This window comes from Lycorma delicatula, chromosome 5 (assembly GCF_047948215.1).
Source record: "Lycorma delicatula isolate Av1 chromosome 5, ASM4794821v1, whole genome shotgun sequence".
Lineage (NCBI taxonomy): Eukaryota > Metazoa > Arthropoda > Insecta > Hemiptera > Fulgoridae > Lycorma > Lycorma delicatula.
The window spans coordinates 16,926,496-16,953,960 of NC_134459.1; the positions used below are offsets into that span (position 1 = coordinate 16,926,496).

General features: G+C 28.3%; 1 protein-coding gene and 1 long non-coding RNA gene across 7 annotated transcripts in view; one reads left to right on the forward strand and one right to left on the reverse strand.

Annotated features, from left to right (window-relative positions):
- LOC142324755 (uncharacterized) overlaps positions 1–27,465 on the reverse strand; it is an 84,516-nt gene that overhangs the window by 43,993 nt on the left and 13,058 nt on the right. For 2 of the 6 annotated variants that reach the window (XM_075365702.1, XM_075365703.1), the window contains exons 1-3: positions 11,690–11,961; positions 8,502–8,551; positions 1,138–1,450 (exon numbers count right to left, since the gene is read on the reverse strand). The gene's annotated coding sequence lies outside the window, so the exon portion shown is untranslated. Of the gene's footprint in view, positions 1–1,137; positions 1,451–8,501; positions 8,552–11,689; positions 11,962–27,465 lie in introns of those variants that run through there. The other 4 variants (XM_075365707.1, XM_075365706.1, XM_075365704.1 and 1 more) reach the window with 4 other exon arrangements.
- The window catches only part of LOC142324758 (uncharacterized), a 28,342-nt gene continuing 12,865 nt past the window's right edge, over positions 11,989–27,465 (forward strand). Inside the window, exons 1-2 of the long non-coding RNA XR_012756381.1 lie at positions 11,989–12,437; positions 14,207–14,437. This is a non-coding gene — a long non-coding RNA (uncharacterized LOC142324758). The remainder of the gene's footprint in view (positions 12,438–14,206; positions 14,438–27,465) is intronic.

Here is a 27,465-nt window from a genome sequence, read left to right on the forward strand (position 1 = left end):
CGAGACATAGCAGGGAGGAAAAGGTTCACTAGTTCCTGCCACATGTTATAAATCAACTATAAAAAAAACGACGAAGAACGTGCAAAAGCTGCACTGAGTGTCAACTGCCTGTTTGTGATTAACAATTATTACATTCTAAAATGTAATGATTGTCATAAATAATATTTTTTAACATAATGGGTTTTTTTTGTTTGTAATAAAAATTTATCTGCTTGTGTCACAAAAAATAATTTTTAATGTACAAAGTATATATATATATATATATATATATATATATACTTTGTACATTAAATATATATATATATATATATACATGTGGTGGGTACCCCGGTTGCGACCAGAGCGATGACTTCCGATAGTTCAATTTTTTTTATTTAACAAAAAAAAATAATCTAATTTATAATTTGCTTGCTTTTGAGCTAACTAACGACGGTCCAGCTCAAAAGAAATTTTTTTTTATTTTAACGATGTGAATGCATCGCGGTATGTACCCCGCTATGAACATAAGGGTTAATTAATGAAAATCAGTATTGCACTATTAAAGCTTTGCTTTTCCAAAATACTATCTGCATTCAAAAAAAAACTATGTATTATGTACGGGAAGTTCATATACTGACTCTACTGAATCTTGTACTCTAAAGAGAACAAGGGCATCAACAGGAATTCTAAAATTTGTAACAATAGATACCAATCTACTTCCAATTAATACTTTACATCTTACAATGGTTTCTAATCTGATACTTACAATTAATCGTACCCTGGAAGAATTCACATATTCTTGCTGTTTTCAGTAAAACTTCATAAATGATATTCAACATCTTTTTCGATAAACAATTGTAATACAAGTTGTGAAAATGCATAACTACTTAGAAAGCAGTATACTGTTTTATTATAATATTGTAAATCTACTCCAAGGATAAATTTTCACTTAAGAATTAACTGTTACAATAGGCAAATAATAATTGGAGTAAAAAGATATGAGTGTATGAGAGGAGTTTGATTCAATGAGATCAAAACTTCATTAGATTTGAATTTTTTAAAATACTTTTACACCTTGAATGCCACTTTGATAATGGCTTCATCGATAACTTGAATCCCCCTTCAATTTATAATTAGTACAAAATAACTTTGAATCACCTGTAAGGATCCATAGTTTCGTGGCTGCAGAGTTGTCATGTTGGAAAGGTCAGAACCCTTATCTGAAGTAGGCTAAATGTAAGAATCTAAGAATAATGTTCTGCTTTTTGTAGGGCTTTCTCTAGAATCCCTTCTAAAATTGATTTTTTTATATTCATGTAGCTTACTGTAAATAGTAATGGTTATTTTCCATTTTGATAATGGTTTTATTGTTGATGATGATGGTTGATGATTGTTGAACAATGAACTATTATCTGGACCCAATCGTTTACATACCTGGGCGTTATTTTATCTTTGTTAGTCCAACATTTGTCTGGAAAATATAAAAAATAAAAATTTAATAATTAAATAATCAATAATTTCAACTAAATAATTATCCTCAAAAATTAAAAATAAATAACAAGTTAAAACCTGACAGAAAATTATGGTGTGTAATTATAATTTAATCTTAACAATTTTTTCAATAAAATAAAAATTTATGAAAAAATATATCTTATATGAAAGTATAATTTTGCCTATTAGTGTATTACTCCATTCTTTCTTTATAAGCATCCAATATGGTACAAAGTTAAACTTGATGTTTTCATTTCCCCCCTGACCTTACTGGTTACAAAAAATTAAAAAAAAGTTTTTCAAAAGGATAACAAAAGTAAAGTGGGGTTTCCATAAGTTTTACTTAAATTACTCTAAATAATACTTAATTTAAGTCTATTGTAACTGAAATACTAGTTGCAATATACTTAAATGAAATATTTTTACTTGAAAAAAAAAAAGAAGTATTTTTGGGAATGATTACACCGTTCAGAGAAGAGATTGGTACTTTATTTCCAGTTGTAAAAATTTAGAAAATCTATTTTTTTTTCTTTAGATAAAAAAAGTATTACCAATTGTTATTCAGTTTTAGTTTAAAAGCCAATTAAAAACAGTTCTTACTAGTAAAGATAAAAAAATTGAAAATCAATGTTAAATTAAAATATTAGTTGGTTTGATACAGCTGATCTTTAAAAGAACACTTTTTTATATTTATAAAAAAAAATGAATTATAAGATAATAATAATCTTATTAAAAAATTAGATCTGGAATATTTATTTTTCTAAAATTCCTAGAGGCATATGATTCAATAGAGAATTTCCGGTTAAAATATTGAAAGTATTTATGTCAATAACACTTTTTTTTTTGTCTTCAGTCATTTGACTGGTTTGATGCAGCTCTCCAAGATTCCCTATCTAATGCTAGTCGTTTCATTTCAGTATACCCTCTACATCCTACATCCCCAACAATTTGTTTTACATACTCCAAACGTGGCCTGCATACACAATTTTTCCCTTCTACCTGTCCTTCCAATATTAAAGCGGCTATTCCAGGATGCCTTAGTATGTGGCCTATAAGTCTGTTTCTTCTTTTAACTATATTTTTCCAAATGCTACTTTCTTCATCTATTTGCCGCAATACCTCTTCATTTGTCACTTTATCCACCCATCTGATTTTTAACATTCTCCTATAGCACCACATTTCAAAAGCTTCTAATCTTTTCTTCGAATACTTCGATTGTCCAAGTTCACTTCCATATAAAGCGACACTCCAAACATACACTTTCAAAAATCTTTTCCTGACATTTAAATTCATTTTTGATGTAAACAAATTATAGTCAATAACACTACAACATTATAAAATAAACATACTCAAAAGTTCAATTTTTAGGTGTAATTTCCAAACTGAAGATCTCAAATTATTAAATATTTCCAAAGAAATAGTTTTTAATGAAATCTTTCAGAAAACTAGCGGGAAGAATCTACATCTCCAGAGAAACAGAAAAAGAAACACTGTGAATCGATCAAAGAAAGGAGAAAATTTTAGGGGAAAAATGAAAGAATTTGGAAAGCAAAGAACTTGGGACTATTTATGGGTGATCCTTAGAAGAAATGATAGAAAAAAAAATAAAATAACAATAAGATATGTTTATAAACTTTTGAAATGTACCATAGCTATCAGAAACAAAACTGAATCAATCTTTTACAACACTCTTGGCTATTGATTCCTCACATTATTTTATTAATTAGTTCACATCTTTTTTACATTGACAATAGGGTTAACACATTTATAACTGAACCACCCTAACTGAATGACTGCAAATACCAAATTTATCAGGAAGATCAAAATAAAAGATCTTAGATGAATTCACTTTATAATTTCATTCGGATTAGGATGCCAAATTAAAATAACTTGATCAAAAACAATTTTCTCAAGAATTCTTAAGACTTATTTCCTTTTTAAATTATAACTTTTTTTTTATAACTTAAACTACAACTACAGTGGCTTCTTCAAAACAAACAATATAGTACATTTACAAACTCATTCACAATTATATACTACTGGGACAATGTTTTATCTGTAAAAGTGTCATAAAAGGAATTTCATTTAAAAACATTTCATTGCAATGAATAAACTTTGAAAAGTATTTTTTTTTTTTTTAATAATGACCAAGTCATTTTTAATATAGTTTAAAATAATTATTTTGAAGATACTTAATGCTACACATTAACTTAAGCCAATTAAGTAACATAAACCCTATAATCTCACCCATTTATGTTCCATTTACTTCTGTTAGATTATATATAATTCTATGATAGTTTATGATAAAAAAAATCATGAAGTAAAAATCATATTATATTCACTTAAAAAAGTAAAATTAATACACCAAAAAACAGTAGTTTTAGTGGTCTATATACAATTTTGTATGTAGACCAAATAAGACTTTTTAGCAGTAAAAGAAGATAAAAAATCCAGAAAGAAAACAAAGTTACAAATAAATGTTGAAGATTTTGTACCCGATTAAAAAAAAATAGTTTAAAACAATCGTTCTCAAAGTGGGCAATAATGCCCCCTTGTGGGAGCTGGGGGCATTCAGGGGGACGGTAGAAGGCCCACAGAAAATTGAAGGGAGGTGCCCCCCAATTTGTCTTTTTTTATTTTGACAGTCTATTGAAAGCAATTTTATGAAAAATACTTCAAAATATGCATTTTAATTGCTCTCACTTAAAATGTAAGTTTCAACTCAGAAATAGGATATGACATGTTTAAAACAATAATTGCAATTGCTGTTTTTAAGAGTGCAACTTAAAAACAGCAATTGCAATTATTTTTAACAGATGGTAAGTTAAAAAATTTTGGAGACCCCTAGAAAACTTTTGTTTTCAATGTGAACAGCGGGTGAAAAAGTTTGAGAATCGATGGTTAAATAAACATTATTATATATAAAAGAAGAATCATGAATATTTTCACTGTAGGCTGGCCAAGGGTTTGTTAAGCCCTTCATCATTTAGCCATAAGCATTTTACTTTACTTTATAATCTTCAATTTCCAAGATCTTACTCTGCACGATGTGGAATCATCAAACTGTAAGGAATTGTGGCAGGATAGCATCTTACCCAAGCCTCCCTTCCCACTGCTGACTTAGTTATAATTTAGTAATGGAAAGAATGATCTACTGTAAAAACTATGAGAAGATATAATGTTAAGAATTAATTAAGATGTAATATTTATTAAACGCATTGAGATCAAAATACGAGTAGAATTTTGGAGAAGTGTTAAAGTGACATAACTTGAGCTTATTTAGCTTACAAATAAAAATAAATTTTGAATTGTTTTGTAAAAGGGTAAATTTAAATTTGTTTTAAAACTATTAAAATAAAATTACTTCCCTTGGAGAAAACCCGATTCATTAACCTCTTCCATGTTTTTCTTCCTTTAAAAATTTGAATTCTAGTTTTTATTCTCTAAATACAATCTGTAATGTGTATTGTGATTTATTTATCTGTAATGTGAAAGAACAGCAGCTGTGATAAGGGTTTTATTTTCTGAAGGTGTAAAAAACCAACCAAAATTCACTAGCAGCTGTGGTATTTAGTGTATTAATAATGCAAATTTTTCAAAGTGGATCGGGCAGAACAACTGTAATCAATTTTCATCATAGTAGAAGACTGATGGAAGTTTCTATTGACGCTTTGCAAAATTGCATTAATGGTCTTTGTCACAGACAGATGCATAAAAATTTGGGAAATTACTGAAATTTGTATTACAAGTATCAAACAGTCTATTCCATCATCCATAATAAGCTGAAATACTGCAAAATATATTCAAGATGGGTGCTGTGAAACAGTCAACTTGAATTCAAATATGTATGAAACTTAAACAATGATTTTTAATGGATGGTAATGCTTTATTAAATCGCATAACTTGGATTCATCATTTTGATCTAAAATTCAAACATCATACCCACCAGGAAAAATACATTAACCGGTAAAGTGATCCTAACAATGTTTTGGGACTAAAAGATACCATCTATTCCTATTATTTGGAAGAAAATGTACGTACAGCAAGTACTATATAGTCAGAGGCTAGAAAATAAAATGAAATCCCCCAATAAGGACATGTGCCCCCACACTGCACAAGAGTCATAAGCTATTCAAAAGTCGGATCGGGAAGTGTTGCCACATCCATGTTACAGTCTCAATCTCACACAATCAGATTTTTTTTTATATCGTCCTTTCGAAGAGTTTTTGTCTCATTAAGCTTGGCAATAATGAGCAGGTCCAGAATGGCTCAAAGACTGAGGTAAATTACTCTTTATTACTGGAATAAGAAAGCTCATAGAAACATACAAGAGTTTACATATAGCCAGCAATTATGTTGAAAGTAGTGTTATTTGGAAATTGCAGTGTATTTTGAAAGTTTTAGTGTAATAGTGTTTGTCATTGAATAAATAATCATTTTTCTACAGTCATTTGTTACTTAAATTTTTTAGCAACCTCGTAGATTTGATGAATGAAATAAATTAAAGTAAATACTAATTGTAATTCTTTAGGACATTAATAGAAATTGTAAACTTTGCAATATACAATAGAAATTGTACATTTATAGAAATTGAAAACTTCTGTTATGGCATTTGTTTATATAACATAAAGAATACAGCAGCAGTCTGATGAATGGTAATTCATAGTAACTCCTAGAATTTTTACAACACAGTACTTGTTTATCTTCTTAAAGGGAACAGAAACGGAAGATGAGAAAGATGACAATCCATTCCTTCCCTTTCTGATGGGTTTTTTTAATTTTGATAAAACTGATTATGCTCTCAAAATGAAAAGATAAATAATTTCTGCACACGTAACTAGTAGAAATTACTTATCCCTTACATTGTTAAATGACTACATTAAAAATAAGCCTATCCCATAAGCCTTGTTATATATGTAATTTTTTTCCTGTTTAGCCTCCGGGAATCACTGTCAGGTATTACTTCAGAGGATGATATGTACGAGTGTAAGTGAGGTGTAGTCTTGTAAAGTCTCAGATCGACCATTTCTGAGACGGGTGGTTAATTGAAACCCAACCGCCAAAGAACACCGGTATCCGTGACCTAGTATTCATATCCATATAAAAGTAACTGCCTTTACTAGGACTTTAACATTGGACTCTCGACTTCGAAGTCAGCTGATTTGCAAAGACACGTTCACCACTAGACCAACCTGGTGGGTTGTTATATATGTAATTAACTAAATAAACTCACAGAGAAGATCATAAGATCAACTTAAAAGTCACGCATTAAATTGTTAAAGACTAAACAAAAGTAATAATTAATTAGATATATAACACTTCAAAAAACTATTCAAATAACAAAAAAATAAATATATTAAAAGAATATAAAAATACTATGTTTTAAACACAACACATGATCAAAGAAAAAAAAGAAAAAAAACAACTTTGAGATTTACCAGTAACATTGATAGCAAAAGAATAATTTTAACAAAGATGTAATTAAAAAGAATACTTAATACAAAGTAGTTATAATACTTATACTAAATAAATAATGTAGAATCATAAAATTGTAAAAAAATGTTATTAACATCTGTTTCTAGTTACAGGCCAATTACTTATTTTGACAAACCTTGTACAGCTATTTACTAAAAACACTACAATCGTTAAAAACATTATTTAAAAATTATTAAAATAACAAAATACCAGTTAAAAATGAATGCACTACAAAAACAAATTCAAAATGTATGTTACGAAAAAAAATTAAAAAGAATAAAGACATTAAGCTTATTTTACAAACAACACATATGAAAAAAGCCAAGATGAAAATAAAGTTTTAAAATTAGTTCATATGAAAATTAAGTCAATATCTCAACAATGACATATCCCAAGATATAAAAAAAAACTCATACTACCTCCTAGCTGATAATAATTAGCTATATAAATATAAGTAGCGTTATAATTAGATTATCCAAAGAAATTGTTAAAAACTAGTTTAATTATAAAATTACAACATTTATACATAAATTTTCTAATTTAATGTCCACATCTGGTAACAAAATAATCTATTTTGACACCCTAGTATAGTTTCACACCAAACAGTAGAGTCGATTAAAAAATTAAAAAAACAGTTTTAAGATTTTAGATTTGTTTTATGTAAAATAAGACTAAATTAAGTTTTTTTAATATAATTACAATAAATATTTTTGTATTTTAAATGTTTAAAGTAATTAAGTTAGGGCCAACATTTTTATTGATCTTTTAAATCCACAAAAACAATCATTATCTAACCGATAAAACAATAAATATATATATATACAGAAATTTATTTAACAGATAATACGTATAAATGAAGAATTTCAGCGATTAAACATTTTTTTTTTTTAAATTGAATTATATTTATACAAATGTATAATTTCAACAAGTTAGTAAAACGATACAAAAATCTAAATAAAAATGATAGTTATAAAATAACCCTATTACAAAAACTTGAGAATAAATGGTTTAATATGTGAATGCACTCTGGTGGATGTTGTAGAATATATAGTTTAAAAACAGTAGGTGGTAAAAGGGACAGATGTCATATGTTAATTTATAACATAAAAATAAATGAAAATTATGGAAGAATTAAGAAGGCAAAGGGAAGAGAATTATTTAGAGATGCCACATGAAGAAATCACATAGTAAAATCACATGAATACCTATGATAAAAATCACACGCTACTTCAAAAATATATAAAATAAAATATCGTTTTTTTAATTGTGCAACAGAAATTAAAATAAAATTTTAAAATAAGCGTGTTAGATAAGGTAACCACTACCACCGGCATTTAACGACCATAAGATTTAAAACTTTCATACTAAAATGGAAATACCACAAAAGCAAACAGTTTATTCTAATCGACACCATCACAGAATGTGTATAATTACCTTAGAAAATAAAAGGGGCTGACAGAAAATGAAACACTGATAACAAAAGAAACCACTAAAAAATCAGTGAAATTCTATTACATACATAAAAGGTGAAAAAAAAAACAAAATATGATATTTACCTGCAATAACTGTATTAACACATTCATAAAGAAGAGACATAGCTGATGTACTGAAATTAAAAAAAAACACAAAAAATTAAATCTTAAATGCAAGAACAGAATCAATGTTTATAAAATAATTATTAATAAAGAAACATGAAACTAAAGGTGAAATCAAGTAATTCCAAAACTAATCTATAAAAAAAAAGACTTGCAGCATATCATCAGCACGAGTACATACAAGTGGTTCTTTTATAACAATTGCAATACACAGATTTTATAACCACGGGCTTGATCGATCATATCAGTAATTTCATTGTGGACACTAAAGTAGAAGAGAGGTAATATTAATTTTGCTTTAACACTATTGAAATCCTTGAAGGACGAAAGGACTACGAAAGGACTAAGCAGGCTTATAGCAATGAAGCAGATAAGGTGTTTCAATAAGCAATCAGGTATCAACAAGATGAAAGCATTATTTGAAACAGCACAGGAACTCATTTCTGTTTTAAACATGCATCACCATCTGCCAATCTTAGCAGGTTCAGTTATCCAGAGATCCTGAGTTAGGGCAACTGACTGTCCAAAAATCCTGACGACTTTGAACAATTTCAGTTGAAATTCTAAATTTGTCAAAATCATGTGGAGGTCATATCTAATACTGAGAAATGGATTTATGGTTACAATCCAGAGACTAAGCAGTTGTTTAACAGTAGAACAGTCAATTCCAAGTTAAAAAAAGTGAGAATGTAACAGGGATGAAAAAAGGAGAACTTCTTTGTTTTATTTTTATTTTTCAATATATACAACTGCTGCTCCATGAATTTATCTCCAATGTCAAACTGTTAATGCTGTCTTCTACCATAACATTCTAAGAAGACTAACATTTGACAAATGTAACCTTAACTATAAAGTAAAGGAGATTGAGTACATCATTATGACAATTTTCTTATACACGAAGCTTACAAAACACTTCAGTTTTTTTACCACAACATTATAGCCTCCATATCCCTCATACTCATTGGTTTCTTGTCCTAAAACCTCTTTCTTTCTCATTTTCATGGTGAAACTTATACTGCAAGATAACCATTCTTGTACACCATATCTAGTAGCAGTAACAAACCAGAAGAACGATATACAACTTCAAAGGGAAAAGATATTACTACCAAATTAAAGTGGGATTTTTTTCTATAATAGACTTAGTTTTGGAATTAGTTGAAAAAACTACATCTTGAAATATTTTATGAAAATTCAACAAATATAAAGAATTTTTAACTATACATCTTTTTTAGTAAAATTAAAAATCTCCCTACATTTATTGAATTTTCATCAATATTTAAAAATATTATCTTCTTTCAGTATTATACTTTAATAAATGTGCTAGTCTAAAAAAATGGATTGTTCTATTAAATATTACTTTTTTTAAAAGATGACATATCTAAAGTAGACACCTGCATAGTGAAAAATCATACTGTAAAAAGAAATTATATAAAAGTGTTAATATCATTCTCATAACAAACCAATCAAAAATTAAATTAACTATATATAAAAATATTATATGTCCAACTTCACTAATAAACCTACTTGTATAAGAACTAATGAAATCCTCTAAAAGAATTATAACAAATAAAAACAATCAATCAAAGTGAAGAATTAAGCTATTAAAAATTGTATGATAAATTTGATACGATAACAAACAAAAATTTTTATTTTTCACTAAATTTTAATTAATAAAAAAAATGAAAGATTAAATAAAAAGTAATATTTTAAAGAAAAAATAAAACGGAAGCAAAGTTTTAGTATCGGCACACCAAGAAGCCTAATGCAAAAAAAAAGTTATGAATTTATATTTATTTTTTTTTTTTAAAGAAAGTAAATAAATATCAGTTTGTTAGATTCACAAAATTAAAAAATACAAAATAATAAACCTTTTTATTTAGTTTTAAAACTTACTGAACCTCAAACTAAACTGTTGTGCTGTGAATTATATAGAGTTTATAACAGAAATTTAATTTATTCATAAAAGTTATTTTTTTTTATAAACACATGATTACACGTTCTATAGAACACACATTTACATCACATGTATTATTTGTAATACATGTGATAAACCACAGATAATAAAAAACTGCTCAGACAGTGAAAATTGTTAAAAGATTAGAGCAGTATCACAAAATACAACAATAATAATAAGCAAAAAATAATAATAAAGTGTCTGATTATATTAATACATAAAATAATAAAACTATATGAAAATAAATAAGCAGATCAATATTAATGAAAAATTATTTTCCTTCATGTTTTTCTTCATAACTGGTTGAAAATGATGGTGAATATTGAATTCACCATATTAATACAATATTAATGTACACATATTAATGTAAGGTTTTTATTGAAAAAACCTTACATTAATATTTGTGTTATTGTAAATACATTAGAACTCAAAAATAATATTTCATCATAAAAAGGTATTTGGAAATTTAATTTCCGTTTAATGTTAATGAATAGGACATATCTCGAAACCAATGGAATTTGATAAAAGTTGTTTCAACCACCTTATAATACAAAAACATGATTGTGTTACCCGGTTTAAACAATTTTAGAGAGCTGAAGAAACGTTAAATTATACAGCATCAATCTTCAATTATTCCACAATTAAATTAAGTTAATGAAAGTACCCTCTTTGTATAGCAATTGTTTTTGATATGAATTGTTGCAATATTTCCAATGAAAAAGATACTAGTGTGTATGCTGACAGTAAGAGCTCTAAATTTAGCCTAAACAGTGCATTAATAATGAATTACTAAAATAAAATATCAGCTGATAAAATAGGCTAGTTGAATATTCAAATTTATTTACTTTTTATGTTAAGAAATCATTAAGAAAATGTCAGCTGTTGACTGAATTGTAACAACTTAATACTTTAACAGGTAAGAAGAGCAATTCTTTTAATTATAAGCATAATGAAGAAGAATCAATGTTTGAGTCTGAACACCTACAGTCTATAGCGACTAGGATTTCTTTAAATATGTTAATGATGCAGGAGAAGATGTGTCCAGTGGTCCTAATAATTAACAGTAATTGAAGTATTGTGTTAGGTTACATGAACAATCTGGTCTGATTTAAGGTGGATTTGTTCTATTTTTAGTAGTATCTCTGACACTTATTTTAATCTACATTAAAATAATATATATATAAAAAATTCTTACCTCGACCAACAACAAGGGTAATCTATCTAAAATAAACGTATAAGCATATATATCCGCTGGATGGAAAGATGGCCACTGGATCCATAGCTTCGTTCTGTTACGCACGTAATTCACTGTCTCTCCCCATCCCTTCCACAACTAATGTTTATAGCTTGGAAGGTTTATTCTATGTAAATGTTGAATGTCAAATACGCAACGGAGTAAATTACCTGATGCCGATTTTGGCAGGCAAGGGGCCAAGGGTGAAGTAAAAGACAGGTTAATTGGCAACATGGCACCTGTGAATACCTAATGTTAGAATTATTTCTTATATAAGCTTCCTATTAAGATTCTCCGTATATTAAGAGAGGGGGAGAATGCAGAGACTCTCTCCCCTCGTTTGACTCTCGTTCTCTTGGCTCGTGTCGAAATTCATCAAACTGCGTGTGTCAAAATGTGTGTTAGGATGATGAAAAACTATATTTGTTTATATTATTAGCTGTTTCCATTATATTCAGCGATGTAGAAAAAATAAACAAATCTTACATAATAATAATATTAGCTTACATTTTATTTCTGGTAATTTATTAATCTATTAAAAGTGTTGTTAACGAATAACGTTGTCATACAGTAAATAATGTTTTATTTCTCTTCTGTAAGTGTTTTAAAAATTTTCTGTAATGTTTTAAAAATCGTATCAAATTTTGATTATTTGTATTTTACGTGAATCTAGACAACCGTTTAGAAAATAATTGTACGTGTAAACTAGGTAAGTTCTTTCAAATAATAATATTTTGTAATAAGAAAAATGGTACACAAATAATGTGATTATTGGTTAACTTATGGGAATTTAATGAACTAAACGTTTTGCACATTTTGTTTTGGCAAAAATCATTTTTTTAGATTAGTCAAATATATTTTTATTCTTGTTATTTTAATTAAAATTAAGTATCTGTACTTAATTTTTATAAAGTAATCTGTTACTTTATAAAAATATGTAACTAAAATAATTTGCTTTCAAGTAAGTCCCGATATATTAGAACAGGGAGTTTGGTGAATATTTTGTATACTAAACGTTTTATTTACGTATTTCTATTTAAAAGTTAATTATTTCGGGTATCAATATTCTAATAAAGTTCTGTTTTTTTGTTTAGATTTCTGTTAATAACAAAACCTTTTGCCTGTGTCTACATTTGGTGATTAATAAATTAGCTATCTATTTTAGAAACATAAATTGCCTTCGTTGTTTAGTATGAAATACTTTACAAATATTTTCTCACTTTTCTTTGAAACCTACATTGATATGTTCTGCAGATCAAAACGGTCGGTTTTTATGTTAGATGGTCAGACTTATTAACTTTTTTCGACAAAAATTTAGCCAAAAGTTTTGTTCTGATTTTTTTGATTTTTTATTAGCCGTGATAACTTACAATTGTACAACATAAAAGGGTAATGATGAATGAGGCTTTCAGTTATTTAATTTTACCTAATATTCAATTTATATATATAATTACAACCGAGCACATAAACGTGACGATTGCACATTTATATAAAATTACATTCGTGTGCGCGGTTTTATAATTTTTTTTTTTTACTAAATATTTTTTAGTAAAAAAATATTTATTACATCCTTACGAGTGATACGTAAGGATGTAATGATATGATTTCACTATTTCTAAATTTATCCAACTTAGCCGACAACCCACTTCTACAATGCAAATACGCGCGTGCGCGCTCACACGCACTCACACACACACACACACACACACACACACACAATCAAACAAAAACACACACACACAGTGGAGAAACAGAATAGATTTATTTGTTCCGTTTTACAACGAAGGGAATTTTTGTTTAGCTTTTATTCATAATTAATTCATATAACAATTGAATTGCACAATAAAACTATGCATATTTTACGGATAAATTAAACACGGAAGTCCGGGTAATTGAGAACCGGATTAGTAAAATAACTAAGTGTTATAGTAATTGTATCGTTTAATTTTTTGTAGCACGGTGATCCGAGCGGTAACGTAATCGTATATTCATTTTTTTTAGGAGTAAAGCGTGGTCTTTGTTCGTATGAATATAAATTATTAAGTACAGATTATAAATAAATTTTTTTTTTTTTAATTTTTACTTAAATTATCTAATAGTTTTTTTTATTATCTGATACTACAAATCGTGCTTGTCTATGTAAGAAAGAAAGATAGAGAGAATAATCTAGGGGCGAGAGACTAGATTAAAGTAACAAAATTTTATATGTAATAAATAATCATGAAATAAAGCCGGAATCGAACTCAGGACCGAGTGTGCAAACCTCTCCTAGCAAAAAGTTGGATTTTACTTTTTTAACGGGCAATATGTACACGATTATCAAAGGTGAATTCAAATCCAGTAGGATTATTACAGGAAGGAGTAGTAGACAGTATTATCGAATAATATGTATCTCGGTAGCGATTGAAACACAACCTATTTTTTAACTTTTTATGTAAAAAAATAATCATTTAAATTTTTTTTTATTTTTCTGTTTAGCCTCCGGAACCACGTAATATTATTACTTTAGAGGATGAATGAGTTTAGTCTTGTACAGTGTCAGCTCGACCGTTCCTGAGATGTGTGGTTAATTGAAACCCAACTCGCCAAAGGACACCGGAATCCACGATCTACTGTTCAAATCCGTATAAAAGTAGGATTTGAACCTTAGAACTCTCGATTTCGAAATCAGCTGATCTGCGAAGACGAGTTCACCGCTAGACCAACACGGTGGGTTAATTTTAAAACGGTTGTATTAAAACTTATTTGGTTACTGATCTAGATTAAAGTTTTCAGTATTTGGACTACACCTTTATCCGCAGGTGCAATTATCAAAAGGCACGTTCTTAACTGCTTTATTTGAACAGAAGTAAAAAATTGTACATTGCAAGTAAAAATAATTTTAAAAAAATGAAATAAAGTTAAAAATTAAACATTTATATATTTATAAATTCTGTATCATAGCGATCATTAGAAAATAAATATTCACAGTCATTATAACATCTTGAAAGTAGCAGACACGAATTCATAATTTGGAGAAATATTTAAATAAACTCAAATAAATTTTGTAACATTGGATAAAGGTGTATGATTATTTTATATTTTGGATACCGGATGTAAAATTAGACAATTATCTTTTCTGTTTATATAAGTTATTTCTTTTAACGAATAATATTTTTGAAAAAAAAACTTATTTTACAAATTAATTCTTTTACATATAGATACACGAAATTTCTTAATTTTCTAAGTCAACAAAATCATTTACGTATTACGTAATTCCATAAAATTATCTTCAATTATATAACTGTTTTATGAAACTAATAATATTTGTACTAACAATTTTTTATATTTTTCTCCATCATAGCATCTAAATTGGTAGTAAAAAATTTAACAATCGAACCGAGACCGTTAACAATTCCTCTTTTATTTACTTAATTACTTACCAAGACTATTTTTAACTTTTCATTTATTAACATTTTTGTACGAATAATACTTCTATCTCTAGATTTATGATTATTTTTACTTACATTATAGAATTTATAATTAAAAGTTACGATTAAAAAAATTTAATACATATTCAGAAATATTATTCAAATTTTATAAACGATTTAAAACTTTATCTATAATAATGTTCGGTAAGAGGCTTCTAATTTGGCTAAATCCAATTCTATCGGGATCATTTACGAATTAATTTCAGCCGCTCCAGGATGAATTCATTTAGGAACAGGACCTGCAAGAGAATTCAAATACCGATTAGTTTCTGTATTCAGAAGAATTTTCTGTTGTATCTGTTTAACCTTTCGAGGTCGTTAAATGTGTTTTGATTTTTTTATTTACGTCGTTCATCTATTTCTGCTGTTTTTCACTGAACTTACTTTTCCTTCATCCTATCTATTTTTCGCTTTACTTCGTATTTGGAGAGTCTTGATATAAACATCAGGTGGGATATCCAGTAAATCTTTATTTATATTTATTTTTCCTTGAATTTTTAATTTTTATTTTTTTCATTAGTTTCCTTTACTTGTTTATGCAATTTTTTCACCTTTTCTTTACGATCGCTAATGTAATCGTTTATTACCTGCCGCTGTATATCAGCTTCTAATAATGAAGTCGGGTTATGTCCGTAAAATTTTCCAACCGTTTTAATTTGGTAACAGAATAAACGCTACTGTTATACGCAATAACTGCATATTTTATTTTATTTTTAATACTTTTTTTACTTCTTGTCGGTTGTTAAAGATTCTAATATGTTCAATTAGCGTAGACTGAAATCTTTCACGTTGACGATGGATGTTGTGTTTGTAAAATATATTTTAATTTTATATATCCGCATTAATTTTTTAATTATTGAATTCGGTGTCGTTATTAGAAATAATTTTTTCAGGTATTTTATAACGCGTTAATTAATTTAATAATTTATCAGCTGCTTCGGTCGATTGTGATATTTCAATCCGTTATACTTGTGTATACCTAAAATACTATATAAATTGACAAAATCTTTTGTTTAAAAAAAAAAACGCTGTCGATATGAAGTACTTTCAGTGGTTTAGGTGTTGGAATCAAATTCATTTCTAAACTTAAAGGAATTCTTTCACGATTTGTTTTTAAACGAATTTCACTGTATAATTTTAGATATGTATTTTTAAATGCGAGGTATAATATTAGCGGATCTAAAACGATCAAAAATATGTTTAAGTCACGATATATGTTCCTCTAAACCAGTTGAATAAATAAGATAAACAGATTAATTTTATTCTGAATTCCAAGTAGTATATTCATGTGTTGGAAGGTAGGTAAGGTAGCTTACCTACCTTCCAACACATTATGAATACACCATTAATGAAATCTAAAGTAGATTTCATTACAAAGCTACCTATTGTAATGGATACCATGATTCGACTTCGGGAAAATTTCGATATATCTTCGCTTTTCACATCCTCCAGACTCCAAAGCCACCTTCAGCTCAAAAGCATATATATATATATATATATATTTAACTTTCTCGTGGACAAGATAACTGCCGTAATTTTCCGCAAATCACTTTCAAATTGTTCCCTAAAAAAAAAAAATGCGACCCAAAATCTCAGACGAGTTTGTTAACGGCCAAAATCGGTCCATGGGGATGGAAATGGGGGGCTTTTTCGAAAAAACAAAATATTGCTATAACCTTTTTATTAAGTAAAATATCGAATTCGTTTATGTTCCTACGATTCTTTGGATAACAGCCTAAAACATTTGTAAGTTTTTTGATATCACCAACCATTGGCTCAGGGGGTGGAAAAAATGAGGTTTTGAAGACAAAAAATCATACCTCCCTTAATAGGCACAGTATCGCATCGCTTTAAAGTTTTTATTTCATAAAATATAGCCTAATCTAAGTACAATTAATCTAAAATTTGTCGCATCGAGTCCAGTTCATATTATTAATCGATTCATGAAAGGCGGAGTGTGGTTCGATTCTTCAACAGTTGTACAAAACCTTGAAAATTTGAACGCGTTTAATTTTATTCGCTGTACGTTAATTTTATTCAATATAGTTTAGAAAACATAAGAGTAGTGTCCTGAATAATGACAACCCATTTCTTCTCCTCTTTAATGAAGATATTTTCAACAGTTACAGGCTTTATACTCTTGTCTAACATGTTATAAATTTTAGGTCCTAAATAGAAAAATGATTTTCGAAACCGTTTTTTAAATACAGCCGGGATTTGTGAGTTTTCTGCATCCATCCTTTTTTTATTGTACACATTGTCTATTTTATGATTTTTACAACTATTGAAAAATACTCTTGATAATTTTTATATGTATAGATTCTTTACGGGTAAAATATTCAGCTTATCGGAAACCTCAAGAGGTGGGTTGAAACTGCTTTTGAAATCAATAATTCTAATTATTCTTTTTTGTGCTATTTCCACATTTAAGTGAGATTTATAAGCGTCTGCCCGATGTTCGGTTCCAAATTCAAGACTAGATTTCATAAGTGCATTATATACATACAAATCAACCGTTTGTAATCGCAATAATTATTTTTAACGTTAATTAAACCAGGTTAGCGAGCGAAGTGAGTGTAGGTTATTCCTTTTTTTTAGTACTTATTTTTTTACCAGGATTTCTCTTAATATATTAACCTTAGAGATTGGTAACGGGTGATTTTTTTTCTTAATTTTAATTTCTAGTTATCGTTTCGACCCCCGCCACAGCTTATCGGTGTTTATCGACATATACCGGTGAAGTTCCGAATATATAATAATATTAGTAAATATTTCGATATTTCATCTACGTATTTGATGTGTGTCTACATTCACTGGAGAAATGTCGATCGACATTCTCAAATTTCTATCTTTCACGTTTACATGTATATTACCACGCGTGTAGTGCAAAATAACGAAATTTTTGGTGCGGGTAGTTCGTGAATTAGGAGGGATTTAATTCGGGCGAAAGGGATTTCTAACGAAAAATTTGTTTTGTAACTCGTAACTTACGTCTTAAATAAGGTAACAATATTTCAAATTTTATAAAAATCAGAGGCGAGTCCATAACAATTGTAACTACCGTTACGTTTATCGTGCAATTCTAACCCGGTATTAAAATAATCCCGTTAGTTAAAGGCCATTCTGTACAAACGGGAATGTATATCTATGAGAATTAAGTTAATACATTAAAATATGTTTAGTATTACTTAAAGTGAAGCGTAGAAAAATATTATTTTAAACAGCATTAATGAAAGAAGATTGTAACATAAGTTTTGCAAGCATATATAACATTTCGTTTACGTTCCTTTTCTATCTTCAACGATTTTGCTTCGCCCGACCATATTACCGTACAGATTAAAATTTAAAGTATGGAAACGGATTCGTATTATGAAACCGTGGAATACTAGGAGGTAGAAACAAATACGGATCTACGTAGTTAGAAAATGTCTACTTTATGATGCGTTTGAAATCTTTCGTCAACCATCTTCAATCTGCCATATTGAATAAATTTTTTTTTTAATTAGGAAACGATACACGATTGCAATGCAATGTTTTACGGAAAAAACAATGGCGAAAACGATTTCTCATCAACGCCTTCGTTTTTTATTTATGAGCAATGAAAGTTGAATTCGCGATAGAAGTAAAACGAGTTAAAACCCCCGTAGTAACTTTTTTGTTACGTATACCGTTCAGAATTACATTTGATGACAAACTTTAAACAGTTGGAATTATGGCCCAAACCCTAGTAAAAACAGCCTTCTCAATAGTTATAATAAAAAATAACCTAATTTGCAATACTACTACAAATTAAACGGTTAGGACAACCGAGGTATTATTTACTTTAATTATCGCAATATTTAATGTTAAAATTTAGTTAAATGTTTTCAGTTCTAAATTACTCGATACAACAAAATTTGAAAAAATTTAAACGGTTTTAAAATTTAAAAATTTGTTACAGATTTAGAAGGTAAATCGGTTATTATTTTACAACAATGCAAATTATTTACTTCTTTATTTTGGCTTCTTATTTCAACATACAAATACAGCTAGCTTATATATATATATATACTAGTATCCCCATACCGCTTCGCCACCACTATCTTGCGTTTCCCCCGACGCGGTCAATTTTTCTAATTTTATGTTTTTTAATCAAGTTATCGGAAGGCATGTACTATTATTGTATACATTATGAATGTAAAATACAATAAAATTGTTCATGAAGCGCGTTTTACCTCGTTTTATTGTTGAAACGATTTTTTCGTCATAGCAAATCTGATTGCTTATCGCTCGACAACGAAGGAATTAACAGAAAAACGGGTTTCACCATGGATTTTCCTGTAAAATTTTAAAACGAAATCGTGGGTCCACCATCATATTTAAAAAATTAAGTTTGATTCAATACGGCGGACAAAATTAAAAAACCCAACAATTTTTTTATTTGTAATTAAATCTATTTCTTTCAATTTCCAGATACTTCTCAGATACGCAGCAAAAAGCTGTTCCCGAACTTAAATATCACCCGGTGATATTTAATATTTATATTAAAAAGTGATATATTTATTTATAAAAGAACATGTCCTGAATGATCGACTGATTCGTCAACGTCCAGCAAAAATGAGTATATGTTCTTCTTGCGGTGTTTCATTTCAATAAAATGGATTTTTTAAAACATTCCGAATATAAAGAGTTAAAACGGAGTAACAATGAAACTTAGTATTTCTTCTTTTTTTTAATTTGTCGGTAACAAATGAAGATATGAACTTTGCTTTTTATGAATATAATTTTCATTTAAATATTTAAAAACAAGTTTCTACATTTTTTTGTTGAAAATCAGCATTGAAAGTACTAAGAAAATTAAAAAAAATATATTTGAACATTCCTTGCAAATTTTCTCCATTTCCGACAATCTTAAACGAGATACGTATTCACTAGATTGGGGCTTTCAAATACTCCTTCAGATATATATCGAAAAAACAGTTTTCGGTATTTTTTAATAAGTGTGATGACTTACAGTACAAATGAAATTTTTCTAAAATATTGGTTTTATAAAGATTATTAGAGTACTCGAAAATATTAGTAAAATTGTTTGGGTTATAATTAGGATTGTGTTCCAAAATATGTGTGGGAAATTAGATCGTTCTTTGTGTCCTTTATACAGTTGATGTGTTTTTTAATCCTAGTCGAAAAGGATAACTCGAAAACGATTCCCCTGTAGGATGCTGAACTTTAACATTTAGGACTTTTGTAATATCTAGTTTTGCACCCCTCCTTGAAGGCTTTTCAACGATATATCATAAGTAGGGTACACTTGTTTTCATCGGTTCCAAAGTTATAGCCAAATATATTTTTTTAAATTTAAACTTATTGATTTATTAATAATTATTAACCTCTGATTCTAAAAAAAATTACATTAAATAATAATTCCATAATAACAATAAAAAAAGAATAAAAAAATATCGTATTTTGTGAATGAAATATGATTTTATGTACTTTTCATTAAAAAAAAAAGTGTAACTGTAATTAAATATGCGTACAAGGAAGTTAATTAGACCATACGTACAGTGTTGCTAGATGTATTCGCCGAACTCCAGAAACCGATTCAGGACACCATAATGTGAAAAAAAGTTTATATCGACATAAGTCCTACTTTACTTTGTTTTCCTTCTGGACGCCATTTTGTGTTTTTCAACAAAAGATTATTTCTCAGGAGCCGGTAAACCTACAGTAATTAAAATTTTATAAACGTCGCCTTTAAAATTATCGGCCATCTTAATTTGTTTATTCTTAAATATCTTTGTGATTGTTTATTTGAAATAATTCTTACTAACACAAAATTTATTAAGCATTTTATTTTGAAGAAAATGACATCTCATTTGTAAAATTCCGTTGACAAACAATCGAGTTATAGCAGACAATTAACCCGGCAGTACGCTTTTGCTAGCTGATAATTTTTTGTCTGTTTCTATTTTCTCCATTAATTATAATAAAAATTATTAATAACAAATAATAATATAATAAAAATTATCAGCTTTTAATATTTGATTCCTTCTACGTTTATGCTTGGAAATGAAAAAATATTTATATTATATCAAGGTCACATTTATAAACTATTATAATGGTTCTTTCTTTTAATCCTGAATAGCAGTCGAAACATTTTATTTGCTTTCCCTATGCGCGCGCGCGCGCGTGTGTGTGTGTGTATGTATTGAAACATAATGGACGCACAGTTATATCACAGTCACAAAAACCAAAAGAGAGAATATGAAGAGATTTGTTAGTTATTTATAATAATAAATCGTTTATATTACAGAGCATGCTTACTCACTCTCTCATTTTCTCTCTCATTCTCTCTCTCTCTCTCTATCTCTTTACACAAATATATATATATATTTTTTTTTACTGGACAGCTGTCATTATTTTGTCTACTATTTTGAATGATTTATGGCTTTTAGTTGTCTTGCGATGTCACTTTGTTTTTTAACGGTAATGTTTTATACTCTGTAGTCTGCAGTTTCTTTGTTATGTACTAAATCAGTTGTATTCTTTCTAATGAATAGAATAACATTTCTTTAAAGATATATTCACTTCCATTTGAATTATTAAAAAAAATCAAAAAATTATTTATTTTTATTTTTTCTTTAAAATATTTTTTTTTTCGGTTGCGAGCCATTTCTTAACTAATAATTTGAGATTATTTCTAAAAATATAAGATAAATTATAATTTTCAGTTATTATTAAATAATCAGATGTTTCATCATCTATATACACATTTTTAAAAGTACATAGAATTTTATTTCACTAATAACTTCTGATTTTTTTTCATATTTTTTTTATTGAATAATTATTTATTTTAAAATTCCTATTACAATCACGGATTAATAATTATTAATAAATTAATATATTTAATTAAATTTAAAAAAAACATGTTAAAAAATGGAAAAGGAGATGATGTCTGATTCGAACCGATATGCCTTTTCCTTATAGATCCAGATATTTCATAAATTAAATTTTCCTTTAGGTACTCTAGAACCGATGGAAAAAAGTACCGCTTGTGATATATCGTTGAAAAGCTCTCAATGAAGGCCTATTACTGCAGTTAAGAAAAAGTCTAAAATGAAATTTATTTTGGATTTCGGGCTTTTTTGGACACTTTTCATTCAGTGAAATCACCATTCATTGTCATTTTGGAAACCATTCATTGCAATCAAAAGGGAAGGTAAACAACTAGATGTTACAGCAGTAATAAATCCAAAATTTCAACATACTACGGCTAATCGTTTTGTAGTAGTTATGCGAGATACGTAAATACATACATACTTGCATACATACGTACGTTCGTACAGACGTCACGGCGAAACTAGTCAAAATTGATTCAAGGATTGTAAAATGGATATTTCTGTTGAAATCTTGAAAATTTTCGCGATCACGATACTTCCTTTACTTTGGACAAGGAAGGAATTAAAAATAAGAATTTACAACGGAACTTTTTTAATACAATTCAGCGCAATATCTCGCCGTACGAGAAAGGGCTTTTTTATTTAATATATTTATTTTAGGATTATTACGTATTAATATATTTAAATAATTAATATGGATTTTAATGGTATCTATTTTCATTTTATCATGACCTCACTGATATAACGGGTTATTTAACACCGATCAAAATAAAAGATTTACTTAATTACGGCCTACATCATTCGACATAAAAAATGACAAAAAATAAAGTTATATCCTAGAACGACAAAAGTTATTTGTATGATTCCTTTTATTCTGAAATTCAGTCTAGAAATACATGTTTTTTTTTGAGTAAATTTTGTTTTGGAAACTGTTTTTGAACTAAGTTGTTACTTAACTTGTACGAAGTATTGTGTGATCGCGAAAAATTTCGGCTTCCACATTTCAACGGAAATATCCATTTTGACCATCCCCGAGTCAAAACAAACATAACCCAAACAATTTTATTAATATTTTCGAGTACTCTAATAATCTTTATAAAACCAATATTTTAGAAAAATTTCATTTGTACTGTAAGTCATCACACTTATTAAAAAATACCGAAAACTGTTTTTTCGATATATATCTGAAGGAGTATTTGAAAGCCCCAATCTAGTGAATACGTATCTCGTTTAAGATTGTCGGAAATGGAGAAAATTTGCAAGGAATGTTCAAATATATTTTTTTTTAATTTTCTTAGTACTTTCAATGCTGATTTTCAACAAAAAAATGTAGAAACTTGTTTTTAAATATTTAAATGAAAATTATATTCATAAAAAGCAAAGTTCATATCTTCATTTGTTACCGACAAATTAAAAAAAAGAAGAAATACTAAGTTTCATTGTTACTCCGTTTTAACTCTTTATATTCGGAATGTTTTAAAAAATCCATTTTATTGAAATGAAACACCGCAAGAAGAACATATACTCATTTTTGCTGGACGTTGACGAATCAGTCGATCATTCAGGACATGTTCTTTTATAAATAAATATATCACTTTTTAATATAAATATTAAATATCACCGGGTGATATTTAAGTTCGGGAACAGCTTTTTGCTGCGTATCTGAGAAGTATCTGGAAATTGAAAGAAATAGATTTAATTACAAATAAAAAAATTGTTGGGTTTTTTAATTTTGTCCGCCGTATTGAATCAAACTTAATTTTTTAAATATGATGGTGGACCCACGATTTCGTTTTAAAATTTTACAGGAAAATCCATGGTGAAACCCGTTTTTCTGTTAATTCCTTCGTTGTCGAGCGATAAGCAATCAGATTTGCTATGACGAAAAAATCGTTTCAACAATAAAACGAGGTAAAACGCGCTTCATGAACAATTTTATTGTATTTTACATTCATAATGTATACAATAATAGTACATGCCTTCCGATAACTTGATTAAAAAACATAAAATTAGAAAAATTGACCGCGTCGGGGGAAACGCAAGATAGTGGTGGCGAAGCGGTATGGGGATACTAGTATATATATATATATAAGCTAGCTGTATTTGTATGTTGAAATAAGAAGCCAAAATAAAGAAGTAAATAATTTGCATTGTTGTAAAATAATAACCGATTTACCTTCTAAATCTGTAACAAATTTTTAAATTTTAAAACTGTTTAAATTTTTTCAAATTTTGTTGTATAGAGTAATTTAGAACTGAAAACATTTAACTAAATTTTAACATTAAATATTGCGATAATTAAAGTAAATAATACCTCGGTTGTCCTAACCGTTTAATTTGTAGTAGTATTGCAAATTAGGTTATTTTTTATTATAACTATTGAGAAGGCTGTTTTTACTAGGGTTTGGGCCATAATTCCAACTGTTTAAAGTTTGTCATCAAATGTAATTCTGAACGGTATACGTAACATAAAAGTTACTACGGGGGTTTTAACTCGTTTTACTTCTATCGCGATTTTTTCGTTGATACAAGGCGTTGATGAGAAATCGTTATTACAATCGTGTATCGTTTCCTATTTAAAAACAAAAAAAATTATTCAATGTGACGGATCGAAGATGGCTGACGAAAGATTTCAAACGCATCATAAAGTAGACATTTTCTAACTACGTAGATCCGTATTTGTTTCTACCTCCTAATATTCCACGGTTTCATAATACGAATCCGTTTCCATACTTTAATTTTAATCTGTACGGTAATATGGTCAGGCGAATCAAAATAAAAATCGTTGAAGATAGAAAAGGGACGTAAACGAAATACTATATATGCTTGCAAAACATGTGTTACAATCTTCTTTCATTAATGCTGTTTAAAATAATATTTTTCTACGCTTCACTTTAAGTAATACTAAACATATTTTAACGTATTAACATAATTCTCATAGATCTATATTTCTGTTTGACAGAAAGGCCTTTAAATAACGAGATTATTTTATACCGGGTTAGAATTGCACGATAAACGTAACGGTAGTTACAATGGTTATGGACTCGCCTCTGATTTTTATAAAATTTGAAATATTGTTTCCTTATTTAAGACGTAAGTTACGAGTTGCAAAACAAATTTTTCGTTAGAAATCCTTTTCGCCCGAATTAAATCCCTCCAATTCACGGAGTACCCGCACCAAAAATTTCGTTATTTTGCACTACACGCGTGTAATATACGTGTAACGTGAAAGATCGAAATTTGAGAATATCGATCGACATTTCTCCAGTGAATGTAGACGCATACCAAATACGTAGATAAAGGATGGAAATATTTACTAATATTATTATATTTTCGGAACTTCACCGGTATATGTCGATGATTACGATGAATCATTTATTAGATGAATACAAACATAAAAATAAATTAACATTAAGTGACTGAAAGAAAGTAATGGTCTCTTAAACCAAAATATAGTAAACATCGAATACTCTTAATAAAAGACGCTAGTTTAAAAAAAAAAAATATTTAACTGTCAAATAAAAAATACATATTATGTGCATCTTGATTCCAGAAATATCCCCTATAATATGTAACATTATATTATAATAATTATAACATTATATTTATAATAACAACAGCCACAATTATAATGAATATAACAAGGTTATTCTGCATAACAAATTTAAAACCCCCGCAAAAAAAGAAAAATAAACATCAATTGAAAATGATAACTAGACTTTTCTCAACAATCCAGCAACTAAATTATTACAAAGAAATTGAATAATTATACTAATAACAACAATAATTTTACAAAAATGATACTGAACTAAAAAATCTCGAATAAATATAATAATAAAAATAGTAGAAAAAAAATTCAAATCAATGACTCCCCAAAAAGAAATCCTAATTATAGTGGTATCACTTTTCATATTTATAATCAGAAATGTGCTAGGGTTAATTCCATATGTTTTTACATCAACGAGACACTTAGTAGTATCAATATCGATCGCACTACCAAGATGAATTATAATCACAACATATAGATGAAAAAACTTTATAAATGAAATATTTAAACATATATTACCAAAGGGAACGCCCTCCCCTATTTCACCAATAATAATCTTAATTGAAACTACGGGAAACCTCATCCGACCAATCTCACTGGCTGTCCGACTCACAGCAAATATAATTGCAGGACACTTACTAATAACACTATTAGGAAATGCATCATCATTACTAGAGTATACTTCTCAAACGATCCCGGTTCTTGTAAAGCGGTGTCTAGGAGTTTTATCAGAAATATTCCCATCGGTTGATAAAGATTCATTGACAATTTCTAGCGACAAATATTATTGTACGAGTTTGACAGCCTCCCAAATGAAACCGATAATCTTATGATTTTCTTATTTCAACATATTTGTATTTTAATACGTCAGTTTAATAAGGATGTCACATCAGGTTTTGAAGTATAATAAGTATTCAGATATTTTATTAAGTTAATTTTTTCCTTGCTTCATAACTTATGAGTTTTGATCGTATGTACATATACACTTTTGATGGATACGGTGATTTAAAATAAAGAGTTTGTATTTTTGTCATCGGTGTTTACCTTTTGTTAATGTTTATTAGTAAAGGATACAGTTAAGTTGTAATGTGGACCGTCTTTTTCACAGATAATAAAATTTAATTTAAGATGGTTATGTTCTCTGCCGCATTATCGCTTGTGAATCACCGGCAGTGAAAAAATAGCTCGTTCTGTCTTTACCCTTGCGTAACGGTCATTTTGAGAATTTACTGCCAAAACATGGTATCGGACGCGTTTATAGGTCTTTCTACTTCCTAATCGTGGTTCTGGCGACTACCTGTTCTTTACGGTTTTCATGATATCACTCGAAAGCGTAAAATGTTTGAATAATGAATAGATCAAAACAAATGTGACGAAGGGTCTTTTAAAGATTTTGATATCCACAAATACTGTATATTTAAATATTTCAAATAGCGGAACAATTGCAGGAAGAAATGTATCGACTTATAAGGGCCTATTTTGAAGTATAATAATAATTTTTAATAGTTTTATTAAGTTAAACTTTCCTTACTTCATTTCTAAAGCGCTTTTATCAAATTTATATGTACACTTTTGGTGTATGTGCGCATATAAACGATGGCGTTTGTGTTATTATCACTGGTGTTGACCTTCGGTTCGTGTAAATTAAACACTTAAGTTGCACTATATACCATCTTCTTCAGCGATGATAAAATTTAATTTAAGCCAGATATGTTGTTCTCCGCAATACTACTTGTAAATGACCGACTGTGAAAAAAAATAGCTGATCCGGTCTCTACCTTTGCCTAGGGTTTTGGTAGAACAAATAAAGTTAATTAATGTTGAAAGAATATATTTTATTAA